The 23,060-nt window shown below is 37.2% G+C and overlaps 1 protein-coding gene and 1 non-coding gene across 29 annotated transcripts in view; both read right to left on the reverse strand.

Moving 5' to 3' along the window:
• Positions 1-23,060, reverse strand: part of CAMK2D (calcium/calmodulin dependent protein kinase II delta) — a 303,590-nt gene that overhangs the window by 274,308 nt on the left and 6,222 nt on the right. The window lies entirely within an intron of this gene.
• LOC139030289 (U6 spliceosomal RNA) lies at positions 8,741-8,847 on the reverse strand. The gene has a single exon (XR_011482593.1). It is a non-coding gene; the product is annotated as a U6 spliceosomal RNA (small nuclear RNA).

Here is a 23,060-nt window from a genome sequence, read left to right on the forward strand (position 1 = left end):
GTGATGACATGACACAATCCTATACAAAGGAGGGAACATAAGTTAAAAGATACAGTATCTATATTCACAGCTGAAATTTCAGCAACACCCACAGGGTAAGTTAATGAGTTAAAGCAAATGCTAGCTCTTCTGAATACTTCTCTTTAATATATCCCTTTTTAAAGACTTGAAAATGTTTCTTTCTATAGTTATCTTTCTTTGGCCATCCTTCAAATGTGACTTTTTACACAATATTTTTACACAATATTCAAGCAAAAGGAGCAAAGTTTAAGTTTTTATTAATCACTATGACTCCTCCTTGAAGAGTCCATGCCTATTTCTTTAAAACATAAGTACCTCGCACACAACATAGCACGTTGTCTTAAAAAATGCATGTCAAGAAATCATGCTCTACAAGAAGTGCTACGCAATAAAAATGGAAAAGATGTATGAGTAGTTATTCCCCAATTTCCAAGGAATCTCAAACAAAGAATAAAATTCATAAAAAATAGGTAATAAATAGAAAGTAAAAGAGCCCATGTAGGACAGATTTACCAAAACTATGCCCACTAAGGATGTATAAATTTTGAAGGGAAGCACAGGTAGATTAGGGGAGAGGCCTGAGAAAGAGGCTTCAGGTCGTTAGAGTTGTATGTGCAGAGAGACAGACTGAAATGACAGAGCAGCGTGTGAATGACTCCTGGTTATTCAGCAAACCAGCATCAAGAAAAGCACCATTTCTTGAGGCTTCTGGACATTTTCAAAGGAAATCTTTGTAACTCTCCCATGTACACCTGTAATAGCGGTTGCCTTATAACTATGGGAGGGGCTTCTCTGATAGCTCAGTTGGTAAAGACTCTGCCAGCAATCCAGGAGACCCCAGTTCGATTCCTGGGTCAGAAAGATCCACTGCAGAAGGGATAGGCTACCCACTCCAGTATTCTGGCCTAGAGAATTCCATGGGTCCATGGGGTCGCAAAGAGTCGGACACAACTGAGTGACTTTCACTTTCACTCTATTTATGGAAAGGAGTCTCAGTCCTCAGTGTCTGTTCTGCAAAAGCGCTTTCTCTCTGGTTAGTTTTAAAATGTCTAGGCATGAACACCACAAATAAGAGACCAAAGAGGAAAATAAATGCTGGTATGATTTTTTAAAAAAAACTGTTCTCAGCAAGTACCTATCTTTCTTAATTGCCAAACTGAACATCAGTTTTATTCCTACTTATTTCAGCTACTTTTAAATGAGTTAAATGAGCTAAAAATCCACAAATAAAGAGAATAAGAGTCAAGGGATCAGGGAAAATCATAAATTTAAATACAATTTCCATAATGCTGAAATCACCAAAAGTTAATTTGCCACTCTGTTGAAAGTTCAACTAACACTCTAAAAGCAGAGACAGAGAAAAAAATAGAGTTTCTGAGCATGTTTTTACTTAAAGGTAAAGGGCCATTTCACTTCTTAAATATAGAAATATATGCTCTGCTCAAGCATGTAGTTTTTAAAGTATGAAATTATATAAGTGGCATTTTCTTCATGAGTAAACTCTGATGCATACATATAATTATAATAGGCCTTTTCATAAGGTTATTACTTGACATCTGCCTTTTAAAACACACAGCACAAAGTAACTGTGTTCATGACTCAACCACTGGTAAGCCAAAGAGTAAGCCAAATATGTACAAATGAGAACAAGTTTCCATTCTGCCTTTCAACAGAACTGACAAGAGAAAAAAAAAATTAAGGAAAAAACAACTTTTATTTTTAAATATAACGTTTCCACCTGACTTCTATAATAGAGTGAAAAATGGGAATTTTGTTTGAAATTCTCATGCTTAGCAATTTTTTTTTTTTAAATAAGTGTAATTGATGTGTTTTACCTTTCAGTTGAGGGTATAAAAATCTTCACACACAAAATCCATATGAAACACAGAAGATCAAGAGTAATACAAAAGCCCTGTTCTAGATGTTGGTTGTAAGAGATTAGTCCAGTTGTTTAAAGTTCCTTATTTCTTTTCTCTTAGTTCTTTCTAAAATGCAATGGTATACGGGCATGGAGAACCTGTGATGATTTTCACCTGATTTAATTCAGACTTGATAACTGAAAGAAAAGTCATAGAACCTCCTACTAAATCACAACTAACAAATTTCCAGAATAATATTGTACTATATTCTAATATACTATAGGGCACACTAATTAGAATATAATATAGAACATTGCTCTTTTTCATCGACTTCTTAGATTTAACCTTCTCAAAAATAAGTTTTTCAAGTAGGTAGTATATATACAAAGCACTTAATGAGTATGCAAACCAAATAGTTCCAATTGTTCAATCTTATCTACTGACAATAAGAGAGTGGGAAGTCCAAGCATTAATGACAAAGTAGTTTCACTATTTCAAGAACTAGCTGACAGTCTGGAAAGACTGGTTATTAAAGTGACAACACCTTTATAATCAACAAGATACAACAAATTTGGAAAGCTAAAGTGAAAACATGTTTTACTGTGGACACATTTGTATTTCTCTAAATGCTATATATACATTATACAAAGGGAAAACAAGAATAAAATGTGAACACCCCACTTTTTTAAAATGTCTCAAAAAAAAAAGGCAGAAAAAAATCAACTTAAATGAACCAAGATTTTTTATTCTTTATGACAAACTTGCAGGTTATAATGTATAGTCAAATTAATAAAGTAGATTCTGAAAATGATCCACAACACATAAGAACACACACACACACACACACACACACACACACACACATACTTGACAATGAAATTACTTGCCTATTAGAGAAACTGTAACACCAATAGCATATAGGAGCCTAAACACACAGGCGATATGCTTAAAATTCTGCCTTTAAAAAGGCAGAACATATAATATGTGATAAATAATTTATAGACATAAATAAAATGTATAGGGGTGCTTCGCAATTTGCAGAATGTTTCACATTAAATTGTTTGATTTTCACAATAACCCTGAGAGAGACTCAAGACAAGGGCTATTAATTCCTGTTCTAATAATAAAGAATTGATGCTCAGTAAGGTTAAAGTATAGTTGCAGTAACTTAATAAACAGAAATTTTCTAAGAAACAAAAAGGTGGCTGAGAAAATTTTTACTTTGAAAATAAAACAATTAGAAAGGAAAAACAACAGGGAGACAAGCAGACATATAAAACTACATGATATTAGAGAAAGCGTATTTACGTAACTACATCAGCATATCACCCCTAATAACAGCAATAGAGTATGAGTTCCCAGAACGTCCTACAAACAAAATGGCTAAAATTTAGAATATCAGAAATAATAAAAATGCAAAGTATCCTTTTACTTTCTTTGTTAGGACAGATTTTTAAAGACTCCACCAGCTTTATATAACTACTCAAGAATATATATAGAGAGAGATCATTTAGGAAAAAGTATCTCCTCATTTATATCTCATATTGAATGAAAAGTCTACTGATTCATTACTAAAATAAAAAGAATCCCACCCATTAACATCTCCATAGTTGTGCTTACTGCTATCTTTCAATAACAAATCTATCCCTTAGAAGCAATGGAGCTATGATCTGATCATTTGGTCCAATAAATCATTTCAAAGATACAAAAATAAAAGCTAACATAGCAGACTTCAAGCAGAAGACTTTTCAAAGAGGCTTTCCTTCCCACTTAAAATGTCTCTTTGAAATATTCACAGGCAATCAGATCTTCCAAGTCATCCAATTTATTTCAAAGGAATTTTAGATGCTACTCGATATTGACATATTTTAAATACAGTCTTATTGTATCTAGTATTAGACATTAAATGTACAACGAAATATTTTAAACCTTAACCTCTCCATCTAGATTAGTCCCAGAAAACAACACTGCATACCATACTTCAATACAACCTAGAACTTAAAAGATACTGATTCAGAAAGGCAATTCACTACAAAAGTTAATAATGGGATTTAATCAAAGTTTGTTTCATATTTGTTTTAAAACAAATGAAACATAAGCAGGTAATACAATGGCATATACTCTCTTTTAATATCTAAATTAGCACCTGCAAAATTTGAATGAAGTTTGCAGACACCTTGCAAGCCTAGGGCACAGAGAGCGCTCCATATCACTGCAATGAGGTACTCAATAAACCACAATTTTTCAAAGTATTACTACAATTAATAATGGCATTTAGATTTGAAAACATAACAAACAGTACGGTCCTTCATTCATACTAAACTTAAAAATATCCCCCTCACTTCTCTTGACTCATTATCACATTATCATACACTAAAAAAGTCAAAAAGGAAATGAGAGTTTAGAATTGGCAAACCCTATCATAATGCCAAACATACATATTATTAAGAATGACATTTTTGCTTTCAGGTAAATAAACATACATCATGATATATACTGCAACAGTCCATGTAGTAGAATATTCATGGTAAACAGCTTACAAAATATAAATATCCTTGAATAAAATGACCCCACACATTACTGTGTACAATACATAAATCCAAATTATAAATATGTTCTATTTGTTTTTCACCCAATTAGAATGTTCAATTTAATGGTCATATAGCCTTTTGGATAGACTGTTAAAAATCCCTACTATGTTCACAACTGCCAAAAAAATGGAAGTAACCTACGTGTCCACCAACAGATTAATGGCTAAACAAACTGTGGTATATACCTATAATGGGGTATCATTCAGCTACAAAAAGGAAGGAAATTCTGACACATGCTACAACATGGATGGACCTCGAGGACATTATGCTAAGTGTCATAAGCCAGTCACAAACGTACAGATATTGAATGAGTTCACTTGGAGGAAATACGCAGAAGAGTCAAATTCATGGGAACAGATCAAATGGTTGCCCTGGGCTGAGAGGGGAAACGGAGAGTTATTATTTATAAGTACAGAATTTCAGTTAGGGAAGATCAGAAATTTCTGGGAATGGATACTGGTATGGTTGTACAACAATATGATTGTTCCTGACAGCACTGAACAGTATAATTAAAAATAGTTAAAATGGTAGATTTCATGTTATGTCTATTTTACAATAACCTACTAATTACATCTATCCTTGTCTCGCTTTAATGTTTTTGCTAAGGAATTAGTAGCATTTTCATAATTCTTTAGTAAATATTTTGTGTCATCTAGTTAATGAATATATTCTTTACATTAATAATTAAACTTGGAAATAGGTCCAAAGCAAAACATTTAGCTCAATAATAAATCTGCACTGAGAAAGGGTGGAAGGAAGCTCACATTTGGGTCACAGTTACAATGTACTCTCTCCTTCTGGGAAGTTACAGTCAGATGGAACATACATACCTACAACAATGTGCCTTGTAGGTTCCCTCATCATTTTTCGCAACTCCAGATTAGCCTTTCAAATCATGAACAGGTCAGCAAATTACCTAAGGTCATCTTGCTAATACTAGAAGTCAAAGTTTCTAACTCTCTATCTAAGAACTGACATCACAACTTTCAGATATTGCAGACTCATAAGAACAAGTAAAGAATAAAATCTCTCTCCAAAATCACTACTGCGAGGCAGACAATTAAGATAGATGAATCAATGAAGTAAACTACTATCTGTGAAATTACTGCACTTTGTTTTCTGAGAGTTCTTCCTAAATTAGATCTGAATATTATACAAGATGGTCTGTACATGTTCCCTTCCAATATCCTCCATAAATAATGGTTTCATGAGGCTGTTTAAATATAACCATATAAAAACCCACAAGGGAGAAAGAATGTGTGGGAAAGTTAACCAGTCTCATATTTCTAGTTGACTTACCAACCTGATTTTATTTAATAAAAAATACAATGTTGCACCATGGGTGAATGCAAAAAAAGTATCTTTTACGTAGTCTTCCCCTTTAGATTCTGGCAAACATATCTAGTACCTTACTCAATCCCTGTATTTCTTCCTTTGGAATCCTGTCCATCTGGCTGGCTATCTACCTGGTTTGAATGAAAATACTGAAATACATAATAAAATAACATCAGCAGTATTTCAAATATTAAAGCAAGCTTTTCCAATATGAATTTCTGCATATCACTAAAAATTTATTGAGGATAGTCAAATCTGACAGGCTATTCACCCAACCTAGTTTTCAAAACTATTAAATAATTAAATCATTTTAGGAAAGATGTCATGTGGGGAACAACACTTATCAATTCTCTTAGAAATATCCATCAAATAGTAAACATACATGGCAATATAGAATCCATTCAACATATGTCTTTCCATTAATGCAAAGTGGGTTTTTTTAAATGTTGTAAACAAATATTAACTGAATTAGAACATCCCTTTAAAAAAAAAGTTCCTTAGTTCTTTTTTAGCACTTAGAAGTACTATACATGAAAATAACCCACAAATGGGTTAATCTTACATTGCTAGATCAAGAAAATATCAATACATTGCTGCAAAAAAGAACTGAAATTCATCACTCAAATTTCATGAGAAAGAAAGGCAACATTCTTGGGCCTTTGGTGCATCCTAAATTCAGTCTTCAATTAAAAGATGAAAATGGAAACTTCTCACTGAAAATCAAAGTTAATCTGGAATTTTAGTGAAAGACAACTTCAGTCCACTTCTCAGCAGCCCTAATCCCCCAATCATTTCCCCAAATAGCTCCCCACCACAAAAGCAAAATATCTAGCAAGTTATTTTGTCCAGTGTCCACAGACAATGGGTATTCACCACAGCCTGGCAAGGAATGGGCAGAAACAGACTTCTTCCCTACAAAGGGGTAACAAAAAGGGGTGGGGCTAGCAAAAGAATATTACCACACTTCCCATTCAAAAGAAAAATACATATTTGCAGCAATATTCTACTAAAAATCCATGATGAAAATAAAGATCCCCATGCGAAATTCTTTCTAGTAAGTTGAGATGAGTAAGGACATCATATAGGAATAGACAAGTCAGACTGATGATTTTTTGACATGAAACAGATGTTCCTTTCAACTCTGGGCACAATTAATTTAAAATAATGGTAAAACAAAGGCCATCTTACTTGATGTGATATCTATTCCTCAGACATAAAGGAAGATGGTCATGATTCACTTCCTTCCTTTGAAACCCTACTTCCATTTCTTTTTCACACATCAAAATATCTAAATTACAGTATTTTCTTACTCATGTGTTACATGTACATATTTTATAATGAAATTATCAGGTTAGTAATCAATTTCTACAGTATACCACAGGGAACTGCCTTTTTCATAAATTCTTTATTTTGTATTCCTTGACTGTATGTATTTTGTGTGTGTATATAATTTTTTCCACTCCTAGGCACATACAGAAGATAAGTAAAAACACAGGTTTACACAGAAAGCTTAAACACAAATGTTCATAGAAGTATTACTTATACTAATAGTCAAAAAGTGGAAACAACCCAAATATTCATCAACTAATGAATGGATAAACATATTGTGGTAGATCCATACAACAGAACATTATTCAACAATAAAACATGCTACAACATAAACGAACTCTGAAAATATTATGTGAAATGAAAGAAGCCAGTCATAACGGACTAATACTGTGTGACTCTATGTCTACTGGGCTCCCCCAGTGGCTCAGCAGTAAAGAATCTGCTTGCAGGGCAGGAGATGCAGGTTTGATTCCTGGGTTGGGAAGATCCCCAGGAGGAGAGCATGGCAACCCACTCCAGTATTCTTGCCTGGAGAATCCCATGGACAGAGGAGCCTAGCGGGCTATGGTCCATGGGGTTGCAAAGAGTTGGACACAACTGAAGCGACTGAGCATGCATACGTTTATAAAGTTCCTAGAAGAAATAAATCTATAGAGACAAAGTAGACAAGTGGCTGGAGTTGGCAGGGGAAAGAAGGGAGGTGGGAATGGGGAATAAGTTGCTAATAGGTAAGAGGTTTCTCTGGGGGATGAGGAATCTTACATTTAACACATCAAAAACTTGAACTCCCGATTTCCCACCACAATCTAATTCTATTCCACTATTGCCCATCTCAGTTAACAGCAAAATCACTGGACAGTTGATCTGGCTATAAATCTAGTAGCCATGCCTCTCCCCTTTCCTTCTCACTTCACAATCTTTCCATCAACAAGTCCTATATTTTCTCCTTCCAAAATACATCCTTCTTACTATATCTACTGCCACTTTCCCATCCCTCATAGGCTTCAAGAGTCTTCTAGTCTTTTTTTTCACTCACACATCCAATTTTATTTTCCCCATATGGTGGCCAGAGAGAGATTTTTTAGACAAAATCTAGTCTTATCACTTCCCTGCTAATCCTCAATATGGCTTCAGTCACTCAGTTCAGTCACTCAGTTGTGTCCGACTCTTAGCAACCCCATGGACTGCAGCACGCCAGGCTTCCCTGTCTATCACCAACTCCCGGTGCCTACTCAAACTCATGTCCATCGAGTAGGTGATGCCATCCAGCCATCTCATCCTCTGTCACCCCCTTCTCCTCCTGCCTTCAATCTTTCGCAGCATCAGGGTCTTTTCCAAGGAGTCAGTTCTTCACATCAGGTGGCCAAAGTATTGGAGTTTCAGCTTCAGCATCAGTCTTTCCAATGAATATTCAGGACTGATATCCTTTAGGATGGACTGGTTGGATCTCCTTGCAGTTCAAGGGACTCTCAAGAGTCTTCTCCAACACCACAGTTAACAAACATCAATTCTTCGATGCTCAGCTTTTTTTTTTTTAAGTCTTGGGAATATTTATTTTGATGAAGTTCTTTTTTTGGGGGGGGGGGATTAAGTATTTTATTTTTAAAAAACATGGAACACTTCACGAATTTGTGTCTCATCCTTGCGCAGGGGCCATGCTAATCTTCTCTGTATTGTTCCAATTTTAGTATATGTGCTGCCGAAGCAAGCATCTCAGCTTTCTTTATAGTCTCACATCCATACATGACTACTGGAAAAACCATAGCTTTGACTAGATGGACCTTTGTTGGCAAAGTAATGTCTCTACTTTTTAATCTGCTGTCTAGGTTGGTCATAGCTTTTCTTTCAAGGAGCAAGCATCCTTTAATTTCAGGGCTGCAGTCACCATCTGCAGTAATTTTGGAGCACCCCAAAATAAAGTCTCTGTTTCCACTGTTTCTCCATCTATTTGCCCTGAAGTGATGGGACCAGATGCCATGATCTTAGTTTTTCGAATGTTGAGTTACCACTGCTTTAAAATAAGATTCGAACTCTTTGATACTGGCTGAAAGACTTGACCCAATCCGCCCTCTGCCCACCTCCCAAAGATCACTGTGCACTTCTCTCCTCCCGACTAATCACACTCTAGATGTAATGACTTTCCTCCTACTCTTATGTAAGCTCATTGTCACCTTGGTCTTTTGAGTTGGAATGTCCCTCTCTCATATTTTCTCATCGTTTGCTTCTTCTCATGATTAATGTCTCAGCTCAAATGCAAACATCCTCAGAGAGGCCTCTCCAAACTAACTCCACTTGAAGTAACTGTCTAACTTACAGCCCTGTTTTACTTACTGCATAGCACTTATCTATACAAATGGCTCCTCCAGCCTCTCTCATACCAAGTTTTTATTTTTAGAATCTAGAACTGTGCCCACTCATAGTAGCTGCTCAACAAATGTGTGTTCAATAAATGAGTGAATGAATGAGGACTGATATAATGGGGTCAAGTTAGACATGAGACCCCTTGGGAACGAGAGAAACAACATCCAGGGCATCAAAGAATTCAGCATAAAAGATACCAAATTTCCAGAATGGTGTAAAGATGTCTTCTAGAAGTTAGAAGTGAGAACTCAAGGCACAATGTTGTTTGTGGGAAATCAGGTGGTAAAGGAAGAGAAAAGTAGGGGTAATTAGATACTAAACATTAATAGTGACGGCAAAGGGAAAAAGAACAGGGAAATGAATACAGGTGCGGGAAAATATTTTCTGTAAAAAGGAAAAAAGAAACACATTCTGATCACATCTACCTCAACAAGAATCTTTGGGTTCACTGCCTCTGTAGTGAACTTAGAAAAACTGAAAAATTACACAAACTTTTATGAAAATTATTCACTATGTCAATGCTTTAGAGAAAACTTATCTAACCTGGAGGAGGGGGTGGGAGATGGGAGGGGGAGTTCAAGAGAGAGGGAACAAGTGTATACCTGTGACTGATTATGTTGGTGTATGGCAAAAACCAACACAATGTTGTGTAACAATTATCCTCCAATTAAAAAAAAACAACTTATCTAACCAAAAGTCCTTATCATTATAGTCAATGAACCAGAGGTATGCAGATAGGAAAGTAAGCAAAGGCACATAAAATCCAGTGTTCATGATAATAAACCTTACTAAAGGTTGGCAATAAAACAGCCAGGATGAACTAGCTTATCAGTTCAGTTCAGTTGCTCAGTTGTGTCCGACTCTTTGAGACCCCATGGACTGCAGTACACCAGGCCTCCCTGTCCATTACCAACTCCCGGAGTCTACTTAAACTAATGTCCATTGAGTTGGTGATGCCATCCAACCATCTCATCCTCTGTGGTCCCCTTCTCCTCCCACCTTCAACCTTTCCCAGCATCAGGGTCTTATTTCAATTGAGTCAGTGCTTCACAATAGGTGGCAAAAATATTGGAGTTTCAGCTTCAACATCAGTCCTTCCAATGAATATTCAGGACCGATTTCCTTTAGGATGGACCAGTCGGATCTCCTTGCAGTTCAAGGGACTCTCAAGAGTCTTCTCGAACACCACAGTTCAGAAGCATCAATTCTTTGGCACTCAGCCTTCTTTATAGTCCAACTCTCACATCTATATGTGACTACTAGAAAAACCATAGACTTAAGTATACGGACCTTTGTTGGCAAAGGTCTTCGCTGGCAAACTAGCTTATGTCCTCACAATATTTCATATTCCTGATCTATAGTAATTTTTCTCCATCAGCAGCGGTTTCCTATTGATGAAATGATATACAACTCAAACATTAAAAGCTGCCTGCAAAGTGTTTTGTTTATTTAGAGAAATTGAATAAAACTGGTAGAAATAGCTGATTTAGATTGTGAACTGAAGATTCCCCAGGCTTCCCTTTCAGTTAGGAAAAGAAATTTGCTACCAAACATTCCAAAATGGTATAATTCTGGCTGTCATTCCTGTAGAATGAAGTCTTCTTCCCAATTTTCTGCTTTCTGACTTCCTCCACACCTCCTCTGTCCTGCCAGATAGAGCCTAGAAAGAACAGAACAGAACGACAACAACAAGGGCTTTCGCTTCACCTAGGCTTCCCTGGTGGCTCAGATGGTAAAGAATCTGCCTGCAATGTGAGAGACCTGGGTTTGATCCCTGGGTCTGGAAGATCCCCTGAAGAAGGGAATGGCTACCCGCTCCAGTATTCTTGCCTGGAGAATCCTATGGACAGAGGAGCCTGGTGGGGTCCATGGGGTCACAAAGAGTCAGACACAACTGAGTGACTTAACACTTTCACTTTCAGGGTTGGATTTAAATTCCAGGTATTCTATTCTTACTAGCTGTACAAATTTTTTTTTTTTAAAGGAAGCGAAATCTTCCCCTTTAAATGTTTTAAAAGTGCCAGCATCTCAGTCGCCTGACCCTGTGGAGCCCTAGGTAGTCTGGGGCTAGATTCAAGGCCATGTTCACTGTACCTGCTAATGATCTACTGCACACTGCCTTGGGGGGACCCCTCACTACAACCCCCAAGGGCCATCTCAAATCTGTTCTCTCAATCTTGCTTCCATTTCTCCTATTGTCAGCTGAACTGCAGCGCTCTTCTCCACCCCCAACATCTGGCTCCTTGAGAAAGAAGAATGTCCTTTCCCCACACATGCCCAACACCTCCAGGACTCCACCCCTACATTTTACCCTCTTTCTAACATTATTACTTTCCAGGGATTCTTTTTCCTCTTCCTTCAAATAAGCTCCAGTTTTATTTATCACCAAAGTTAATTCCCTTGACCTGGTTAATCCCTGAAATCACCCCTTGGCATATGTGTCTGTGTCTCTCTTCCTGTTTTACTAAACCAGCAGGTTTTACATGTTATCTCCATTTATTCTTTAATCCAAAGAAATAGCTTTTTTTTCTTTATCCATTTGTGAAATATTTATTAAATACCAATTATATTTCATGCAATATGCTCAGTTAGGAGGAGGTAAAGATGAATAACAGACTAGCCTGATCCTCATGACTGCTTCTGTCACACGACTGAAATTCCGCCATCTGGAAAACCAAGGCCTTTTCTCAGTCTTCATTTCTTTCCATTTCTTTGTAACACTGAACATGACTAGCCATCCCCTCCTTTGCAAAAACTCTCTCAAGAGTTCAAAGCACTGCATTTTCCTTTTCTGACATATCCTTTCACTTCTTTTGAACTAATTCTACTTCCTCCTTTCATCTATTAAAATGAAGGTATTCCCCCAGCCACGGTCCTATACTCTTCTCTTTTCTGTCTTCTCTCCTCTGTGATCTTTTCCACTGGTGTATCTTTTATTATCTTCTCTGGGCAGACAAGTCACAAATAGCAACTAAATTGATTACTGCAGTTTATTACAGATTAAAAACAAACAAAAAACAAGGTTTGGAAAGGTCAGGAAGTTCACCCAAGATCACAAGAAGTAGGAAGTGGTAAAGACAAGTCCTGAACCTTGGCAATCTGATTTCAAAGCAGATGCTCTTAATCTATAGAGTACACTGCACTACTTCCTGTGGCTATTTCTCAAGGACCCCACTCAATTTTCAATGGTTCTTTAAGTATTTCTACCTGAAAATAAATTGGCGGCTTACAGGTGGCACTAGTGGTAAAGAGCCCACCTGCCAATGCAAGAGATGGAAGAGATGCGGGTTCGATCCCTGGGTTGGGAAGATCCCCTGGAGGAGGGGATGGTAAACCCATTTGAGTATTCTTGCCTGGAGAATCCCATGGACAGAGGAGCCTGGCGGGCTACAGTTCAAGGGTTGCACAGTCGGACGTGACTGACGCGATTTAGCACACACACGCAGATTAAACCCATGTTAATTCATCATCAGCCTTCATCAAAATCAGTCCTTGATTTTGATTTCTCAATTTCCTTTATGAAAATTTCAATTTTCCCCATGATTCAACTTGAAACTCCAGTCAGCCTTATCCTTTATTATCTTAAGATTTCAGAATTTCAGTATCTTATACTCTACGCTAATCCATCCTGCTTACTCACTGCTGCCAAGTAATGTCTTAGATGCCCTCTTTAAAGCATCTCCATTGTATTTTAGACAATGTTATCAACTTGGCAATCAGAGACCTTCATGTTTTCAAACTTTTTTCCCTAATATCCTACAGATCCTCTATCTTTTGCCCAAGCATTATATGACTTTCTGCGTCTGTGTCCTTCATATTTCTTCCTTTCTTCCACCCATCTATTTTAACTTCTACTTCCTCAATGTTACTTCTGCTTCCACAACTAAGGTCACTACTAGGTAGAATGAGTACACTACATTCTGCTGCTGCCTATCTTCCTCTCTTCTACAATCGTGTGCGTCTCCTATTCTCCGAACCAAGCTCTAAGTTTTTTGTGTGGGAACTGAGCATATTCTGTTATTTTCATGCCGCCTACAGTTTGCTTTTTTACAGGCGTAACAAATGGTTCTCCTCTGACATCTTTTAGGGAAAATGCTAAGCTTGCTTTCTTTCCTCACCAATAATACATACAGGCCATCATTGTCCTCCATATGAAGTGTTAAGCTCGCACAGGTACATAACCATGCAGAGGGAGAGGCAGGCCTTACTTTTCTGGGGATGGAGCAGGGGATGTGCATGTGCTCAGCCGCCCAGCGCGTCTGAGTCTCTGCAACCCCACGGGCTCCTCTGTCCGTGAGCGTCTCCGGGCAGGAGTGTTGGACTGGGCTGCCATCTCCTCCTGAGGGGTCTCCTCCGCCCAGGGTTCAAACTTGCCTCTCCTGTACTGCAGACAGATTCTTTGCCTCTGAGCCACCGGGGAAGCCCAAAGCGGATATAAAGTGTTCTAATGATAGAGCATTTTTATAGGAATTAGGGCTATTGACTCAGAAAATGAAAAAGTCTCTCCGTCGTGTCCGACTCTTTGCGACCCCATGGACTATACGGTCCTGGAATTCTCCAGGCCAGAAAACTGGAGTGGGTAGCCTTTCCCTTCTCCAGGGGATCTTCCCAACCCAGGGATTGAACTGGGGTCTCCTGCATTGCAGGCGGATTCTTTACCAGCTGAGCTATCAGGGAAGCCCACTGTCTCAGAGACCTAGCCAAATTCCAGTCCAGGTAGTTCACGCCTTGCTCCCTAGAACCCTCTGCTGTTTAAGCTGGGTATGCTGGCTCCTCCACTCCCTAGCCCGGGTGGGAATGTGATGCACTCTGTGAAACAGCTGCGATGTGCCACCCAGGAGGACAGGTCTCACAGCACTAGGCACAAGAATCCCAAGGGTCCCTCATGCACACCCTAGAAGTACTGTGGGACCTAGTTAGGGAATGTCTGAAATCCCAGAAGGAGAGATGCTAAATAAGCTTTGGTATGAGCCACAAGAATTTTTCAAAAGACATTTCTCACCTCCCTCCACCCTTCCTCCCCCAAAGCCTGCTACAGACAGTATGAATGAAACACTTGCATCCGGGATGGAGGAGAAATTATCCTCTCAAAGCTCAGTGCTATTTTTAAAACTCACCCTTTGTGTGTTCACTGTATATTTCTAACCCTGGTATCTCTAAATCTGGATTTAGTTGGTTTAGATTAAACATAAAGTCTCTACCTAAAATAGTCTCCTACCTAGAATAGTTTCTCAAAGTTTGTAAAAGGTCAACACATACTTACTTCATCTTATAAAATCATTATTACTTTAAAAGATCAAGTATCTCTGTGATACTTTAGTCACTCCTGTCCATGCCTGAAGCGCTTTCTCTTTACAATGTCACTGGCAGATTATATATACTGTGACTATGAGCACTAAATAGAACACACAGTGTTATAAGTAATCCAATAACTGGTTCTCTGTCAAGAGGAGACATATATTTTCTTTCAAATAGACTTAAGGTTAACAATTTTTATTTCCCCTGTTCCTGATCATAAATACATAAGAAGCAGGGGGCAAAGTCAAACCAAAGAATATTTTTTCCTAAAGATAATTATGTGCAAAGCACATAAATATTAGTGAAAGTAGGTCTTAATCCTATTTATACAGGAGCCAAGTAACACTCTGACAGTTTTTTCCCTCTCTAATTCTACTAGGATGAAAACTGGCCAGAAATCAGGAGCTCTATGCTCAGATAACAGGGGTAGACTTTAACCCTGAAATCCTGCTGACAATCTGGAACTAGGATTTTTCCCACCCTACCTTCTAACGACTATACCAACCTTGAGTCACTGTTTTTGAAGTCAAAGAAGGCTTCCTCCTCAACAAAGCTCCTATGTCAACACACAAAAATTCTACTCTAAATTATATATATGTATATATTTTTTTATATATACACACAGAGACACACATTGAGTAAAACAATATTATCCCCTTTAAACAAGTAATATAGTACTTAAAACAAAACTGGAGAGATCTTACAAATTAAAACATTTTATAGATGCTAGGTTCCTGCTAGGTTCCCTGTAATAATATAGGGAAAATATGGCACAGTTAAGCATAGCTAGGGAGGTTAATCAGCACTTCAAGTTATCTTCTTAATAAATGTGACTTTTTTCCCATTATGTAAATGAAGGGAATAAATGACTATTCTCCAGCCATCAGCTTGTGCTGAATTACATATCATATCAGAATTAATCTGCTAATTTTGAGCTTTTGAAACAATATAATGTACACAAATCTAACAGTTAAAAATTCTGGGTCTCTAAATATGTATTCATTTACCATGATACGATATAGTTTTAGAAGCTATTCATTCATTTATTCAATAAATATGTGTGAAGGTTGCCAGGCACTATTCTAGACACTGGAAATTCAGGCAGTGAATGTCAATACCACTTTTAGACACCTTACTTACTTTTGGTCTTAAACCAAAACCTACATTTTTTAAACAATTATCCATCCAATACCACAACTGCAGAAATTATTATTTCTTGTTCATAAACACAAATGGGATTACCTAGGACACTTTTAATACTGGTTAACTTTTTTAAAAATCCACTCCTGTCCTTTTTCTTCCAGTCAGTCACTCTTTTTTTTTGTATTTGCCCCAAAGCTACATAAAACAAAACGTAAGGTAGATAAGACGTTGTTACTCCTCTTGTCAGCTGTTTATACCCAATGACTCAGGGCTGTAAAACCCCAGAAGCCCACCTTATTTAATGCCTTCCCACATATTCTGCTGCATTTAAATGAGTCACTGAAAGAAAAAAACTGCACCTCTTCTCATCAGAGTCTGCATGCTTTCACGAAACTTTATAAACCATGTAAGCTGATCACTCAGGGTTAAAAAATAGTTAGCTACTTCCCAGTTCTCTCTTTATTAGCACTTACTGATTTCCTTGTGTCTCAGTATTGTATTTTTTGTATCCCTCTTTGTATTCAAAAGTGGTCATTTTCATAATCCAGTTCCAAGATCACCTCCTCTGAAGTTCTCCCTTTCCTTTCAGACAACAGTTACCTCCTTACACCCCAGAATGAGTAAACATTTGCATTGTCTCACTTATCAACATGCTTTGGTAACTTATTTGACTCCACATCTACTTTGCCTTGAAATGAAGGACCTTTATCTTTCTATCTTTGTTTATCTAGCAGGGGGTGTGGAACAAGGTAACTGTTCTTTTGCTACACTGAAATTAAGAATGGTGTTCCCCAAAATTCAGTTTTACTAGCAAACTTAAGTATTATTGGCAGAAACGTACAAAGCTTGGAGAATGCAATCTGGCAACATTTATCAAGAATTTTAATAATTAAATCCTCTAACTCATTAGTTCTCCTTTATGGATACTCCCGAAGAAAAGAATTAGAAACATGAAAAATTTTTACAAAACAACGTTTACTATTGTCATTTATCATAGCAAAGAATAATAATAATAAAAAAAGCAATAGTAAACTGATGTTTTACTTAGTGAAGTGTAATTCAAAGGATTTGTAGTCACATAGGGAAACTTTATAAAATTAAGTCAAAAGACAGGACAGAAAATTGTGTATTTAAGTCCAGTATTCTGAAAAATTAAGAAAGAAAGAAAGAAAACAAAATCTTTACAATAACGTTTGGGATAACTTAACTTTGAATGTGTTTTCCTTCTGTTTTTCCCCAATTCAGTAACATTTTTGTAATATTTTAAAATATCTTTATCTAAATTAGTAACAAATAATAAAAAATGGATTTTAGAGGTTTATCCAAAGTGTACAAGTCTCTCTGCAACAAATATGATCTTTATAATCTTTATATATATAAATCTTTGATATAAAAGCATATATAATTTTACTAAAATAAAAAATTCATCATAGTTTCTACAAAATGGCCAGAATGTTCAGCTGAATTTCACAAATCACTTCTGCCACACCTGACCTTTAAGCTGCCATTTAAAAATATGATCAAAATGCTTTCATGAAAAGAACATATTTTCTAAAATATATAACAAAATTATAAAGTTATAGAATTGTGAAATTCCCCATTTCCTATTACATATCACACAAAAAAAAGTTCCCTGAAGAGGAAACACAAATATACACTTTAAGATGTGTTTCCTTTTCTAATATTGAAATAAGTACACTTTTCAGTCCTTTTACCAAGTTTCAGAACTGATAGACACTGCAGCCTCTAACTACCTTTATTAAAATATCCAATAATCACTCTAAGCAAATAATATCCATGACTCACATATCCAAAACTCTATAAAATATCACCGAAATGCTTTTTAAAGTGAGCTCTGTTAAAAGATAAGTGAAAAAGAAAAAAAAAAAAAAGATAAGTGAAAAAGTAACTACCTTTGGAGAAGTGAAAGTAAAAAGTCGCTCAGTCGTGTCTGACTCTTTGTGACCCCATGGACTGTAGCCCACCACGCTCCACCATCCATGGAATTTTCTAGGCAAGGGTACTGGAGTGGGATGCCATTTCCTTTTCCAGGGGATCTTCCCAACCTGGGGATCGAACCTGGGTCTCCCACATTGCGGGCAGATGCTTTACCGTCTGAGCCAAGAACGAACCAAAAATTTTAAAATCCATTTTTAAAAATTTAATAATGACATGAATCTGGCATTACTGAAGAGGTACTGATGGACACACAATAAAAATGCTATCCCATATTACTGAATCACTTCACATGGTTAAAAAAAAAAGAAAATGCAGTAAGAATTTATACACAGTTGCCCCAAAATTTATGGAATTTACAGAATGTCTAACTCCAACGAAGGATAATCTGTCATCTGAAAACTAATGGAATAATTAGAAAATTGTGAATAACTGGGAATCAATTCATTCAGTTAATGAATGCCACCTGACATGAAAGCCTCAGGTCAATTTTCATTTATTTCATATGTCACAGTCTTTGTTAATCATAGGTCTATTTCAAGAGACAGAATCTTATTTTTTACCCATTCAGTTGTCCATTTATTCAACGAACATTTACAGTATATTCAATACCGTAATTACTGTGCCAGGCACAGATCCAAAGATAAGTTTTAAAATGTCCACAAAATGTTTGAAAGTTACAACATAAATAACCACAATATAAGAGGACAAGTGTGACAAGCTCCTAAAGAAACATGAAAAAGCTATTCAGAGGATGAGAAAAATAATCGTATCTGTCTAGAGAAACAAAGGAGGACTGGAAAAGTCAGATACGGCTTCACAGAGGAGGCAACGCCTGAATTGGGTCTTAAAGGAGAGAGGATTTCAACAGTATAGGTGTCCTCACTGCATCTGCAGGGTAGATCAGGAGTTTCTCTCTTCCTTTGAACAGGCTGCTTCCCTCTGCCTGGCCAACTATTTCTCCCTTTTCTGTCAGGTTCACTTATCATTCCAAACACAATCTCACCCATAAATCTCTTCAGGAAATCTACGATACCAATCACCTCCAACCCGTATCTATTATACACGGAAGGCCCTGTGAATACCTCTAGTACAGCCCTTAAAAGCTATGGGCACTATATTTATCAGTCATATCAGATTCAGGCTCCTCTGTCCATGGGATTTCCCAGGCAAGAATATTGGAGTGGGTTCCATTTCCTTCATACCTTTATACTATTTGTGCGTTCGATCCCTAGGTGGGAAAGAGCCTCTGGAGAAGGGAATGGCAACCCACTGAGTATTCTTGCCTGGAGAATCCCATAGACAGAGGAGCCTCAGTTCAGTTCAGTCACGTCTGACTCTTTGTGACCCCATGGACTGCAGCACGCCAGGCTTCCCTGTCTATCACCAACTCCCAGAGCTTGCTTAAACTCATGTCCATCGAGTCGGTGATGCCATCCATCCAGCCATCTCATCCTCTGTCATTCCCTTCTCCTGCCTTCAATCTTTCCCAGCATCAGGGTCTTTCCATTGAGTCAGTTCTTCACAATAGGTAGCCCAAGTACTGGAGTTTCAGCTTCAGCATCAGCCCTTCCAATGAATATTCAGGACTGAGTTCTTTTAGGATGGACTGGTTGGACCTCCTTGCAGTCCAAGGGACTCTCAAGAGTCTTCTCTAACACCACAGTTCAAAAGCATCAATTCTTCAGCACTCAGCTTTCTTTATAGTCCAACTCTCACTCACATCCATACATGACTACTGGAATAAACAAAGCTTTGACCAGATGAACCTTTGTTGGCAGATATGTCTCTGCTTTGTAATATGCTGTCTAGGTTGGTCATAACTTTCCTTCCAAGGAGTAAGCGTCTTTTAATTTCATGCTGCAGTCACCACCTGCAGTGATTTTGGAGCCCCCAAAAAATAAAGTCAGCCACTGTTTCCACTGTTTCCCCATCTATTTGCCATGAAGTGATGGGACTGGATGCCATGATCTTAGGTTTCTGGATGTTGAGTTTTTAGCCAACTTTGTCACTCTCCTCTTTTACTTTCATCAAGAGGCTCTTTAGTTCTTCACTTTCTGCCATAAGGGTGGTGTCATCTGCGTATCTGAGGTTATTGATATTTCTCCTGGCAATCTTGATTCCAGCTTGTGTTTCATCCATCCCAGCATTTCGCAAGATGTACTCTGCATATAAGTTAAATAAGCAGGGTGACAATATACAGCCTTGACGTGCTCCTTTTCCTATTTGGAACCAGTCTGTTGTTCCACGTCCAGTTCTAACTGCTGCTTCTTGACCTGCATACAGATTTCTCAGGAGGCAGGAAAGGGGTTCTGGTATTTCCATCTCTTTAAGAATTGTCCAGTTTGTTGTGATCCACACAGTCAAAGGCTTTGGCATAGTCAATAAAGCAGAAGTAGATGTTTTTCTGGAACTCTCTTGCTTTTTTGATGATCCAACAGATGCTGGCAATTTGATCTCTGATTCCTCTACCTTTTCTAAATCCAGCGTGAACATTTGGAAGTTCACGGTTCGTATACTGTTGAAGCCTGGCTTGGAGAATTTTGAGTATTACTTTGCTAGTGTATTACTTTGAGATGAGTGCAATTGTGTGGTAGTTTGAACATTCTTTGGCATTGCCCTTCTTTGGGATTGGAATGAAAACTGATCTTTTCCAATCCTGTGGCCACTGCTGAATTTTCCATATTTACTGGCATATCAAGTGTAGCACTTTCACAGCATCATCTTTCAGGATTTGAAATAGCTCAACTGGAATTCCATCACCTCCACTAGCTTTGTAATGATGCTTCCTAAGGCCCACTTGACTTTGCATTCCACAATGTCTGGCTCTAGATGGCTGATCACACCATTGTGGTATCTGGGTCATGATGATATTTTTTGTATAGTTCTTCTGGGTATTCTTGCCACCTCTTTTTAATATCTTCTGTCTCTGTTAGGTCCATACCATTTCTGTCCTTTATTGTGCGCATCTTGCCTAGCAGGCTACAATCCATGGGGTCGCAAAGAGTTGAACACGACTGAAGCAACTCAGCACGCACTACTTGCTATACCTAAGAGTTGTTTTTCCAACAATAAAAAATTTAACAGTTTTTAATTTTTCTTTCATTTGCTACACTTCCGTGCGAATTGACACACATAATAGTGCAGTCCAAGAAGAAACAACGCAAGAAACATCTGTCTTCCATTCTTCACTGATCAAACAAAATGAGCCAGAGAAGGAGAATGCCTTTATGAGCAGGTTTCTCTGGGCTTTGGTTAAGGGCTGAGTGCTTTTTTTGAGCAACAAGTAAATCATTTAGAAGAAGTAATCCTAGGAACTCATTGTATATTAAGATATTTTTAATCAGTTAATATATTAAGTTCACCAAAGTATCTCATTCTTCTGTAATCACTTTCTATCATTTTAATAAGATTTTTCACTACATTGTTTTCCTTTCACAAATTAGCATGGGGATGCCTTTTGAAACTTCAATTTGATCTTATGTCAGTGCAGCAATTAAAACAATATCTTCTCTCACAAGCTGGAAACCCGAACAGTCAATTCCATACATTGCGTTGGAAATATAAAATGTATAAGACATAGTCCTTTTTATAAAGGAACCCAAAGTTTAGTGGGGAGATGAGTCAAGCACATACAGATCAATACAGAAAGGTTAAGTTCTCTGTAACAGCAATGAACAGGATGTGTGATGGCCAAGATTCAGGCTTTAGAGAGACAGAAAACTGGGCTGAAATTCTTGACTCTGCCATTTAGTAAGACTAACTCTGAGTAACTATTTATAAATGGAGATAATATTGCCACTCTAAAGGCTGCAGTGTGGATTAAATAAAATGTCTTGTAAATATATACATGTCACTTAGAAGGTATTCTTTAAATAATGGCTGTAACATTTCCATTCGTTTATTATTATTGTTATTGACTTTGGTAGTAATAAGCAATCTCATATGTTGTTAACATGAGACAGTATTAGAAAAGGGGTTCACCTAACTAAAAAAAAATAATCAATTATAATGTTCTGTGATTGTGTATAAATAACAATGCGTGCTAAGTCGCTTCAGTCTTGTCTGACTCTTTGCAACCCTATGGAATGTAGCCCACCAGGCTCCTCTGTCCATGGGATTCTCCAGACAAGAATACTGGAGTGGGTTTCCATGCAATATACTGGATGGGATCTTCCAGGACCCAGGGATCAAACCTACTTCTCTTATGTTTCCCGCATTGGCAGGTACCATTAGGGCCACCTGGGAAGCCCCAAACAACAAAAGTTGATTTCAAAATCAAAACCAAACAAAAGAGTTGTTTGTGCTTTCCCTCCTCCAAACCTATCAGTTTCCCCATCCTAAAGAAAGAGGTTATAGCAGATGCAAGGTCTATGAGTTCACCTTAAGAAGTACTGAGATACCTACTTTAACTGGAATCATATATAACCTAAAAATCATAACCTAAAAAATTTCCTACAACAAAAATAACTTTTTACTGATAGTTTTAACAAAAGTACCAAGAGAATAAACTAACTTTCATTATAATCAGATATCTAAACCATTTTGAACACTCCCCAAATTGTTTATTTAGACTTTGGTACTTGAACCCATCTGCATTATGGTTTTAAATATTTAAGTTTATATTATATAAAAGCTTTCCTTCATCTCCTTTGGCAGAAACAATCTTTTCCTCCTTGGAAATTCCACAGCACTTTATTCATGCTAGATTTAAAACACCACTTATGTCTTCTATGATGTCTATTTGTGTAGATGGCCTTATTATTCCTAACATTCTGCCCACTTTTATCATTAAATATTTATCAAATAAAAACATAAAATGAGGTCACCTTTGTGAAGGTGCTTAGTAATCTATAAAGTAATGTAAAATATAAAGGTATATTTCAGAGTAAAAACATTTTGCTAAGACTCCATTTACTATATCACAGTACAGTTCACTAAATGATACTATTATAACTTAAAAGCTTTAACACAGCCTTCCATGTAAACCACCAATTAACTGTCAATAATTTACGGAAAAAAAAAACACTGTACACACCATACTCCAATAAATGAGAAGGGTCCGATATCTTAAAAAAAAAAAAAAGAAAAAGAAATACCAACCCAGCCCTAGAGACACTAGGAGTTGGCCTGCCTCTGTATCAGCCTAAGGAAAAGACTTACAGAT

The sequence above is a fragment of the Odocoileus virginianus genome, chromosome 21, assembly GCF_023699985.2.
Source record: "Odocoileus virginianus isolate 20LAN1187 ecotype Illinois chromosome 21, Ovbor_1.2, whole genome shotgun sequence".
Classification (NCBI taxonomy): Eukaryota; Metazoa; Chordata; class Mammalia; order Artiodactyla; family Cervidae; genus Odocoileus; species Odocoileus virginianus.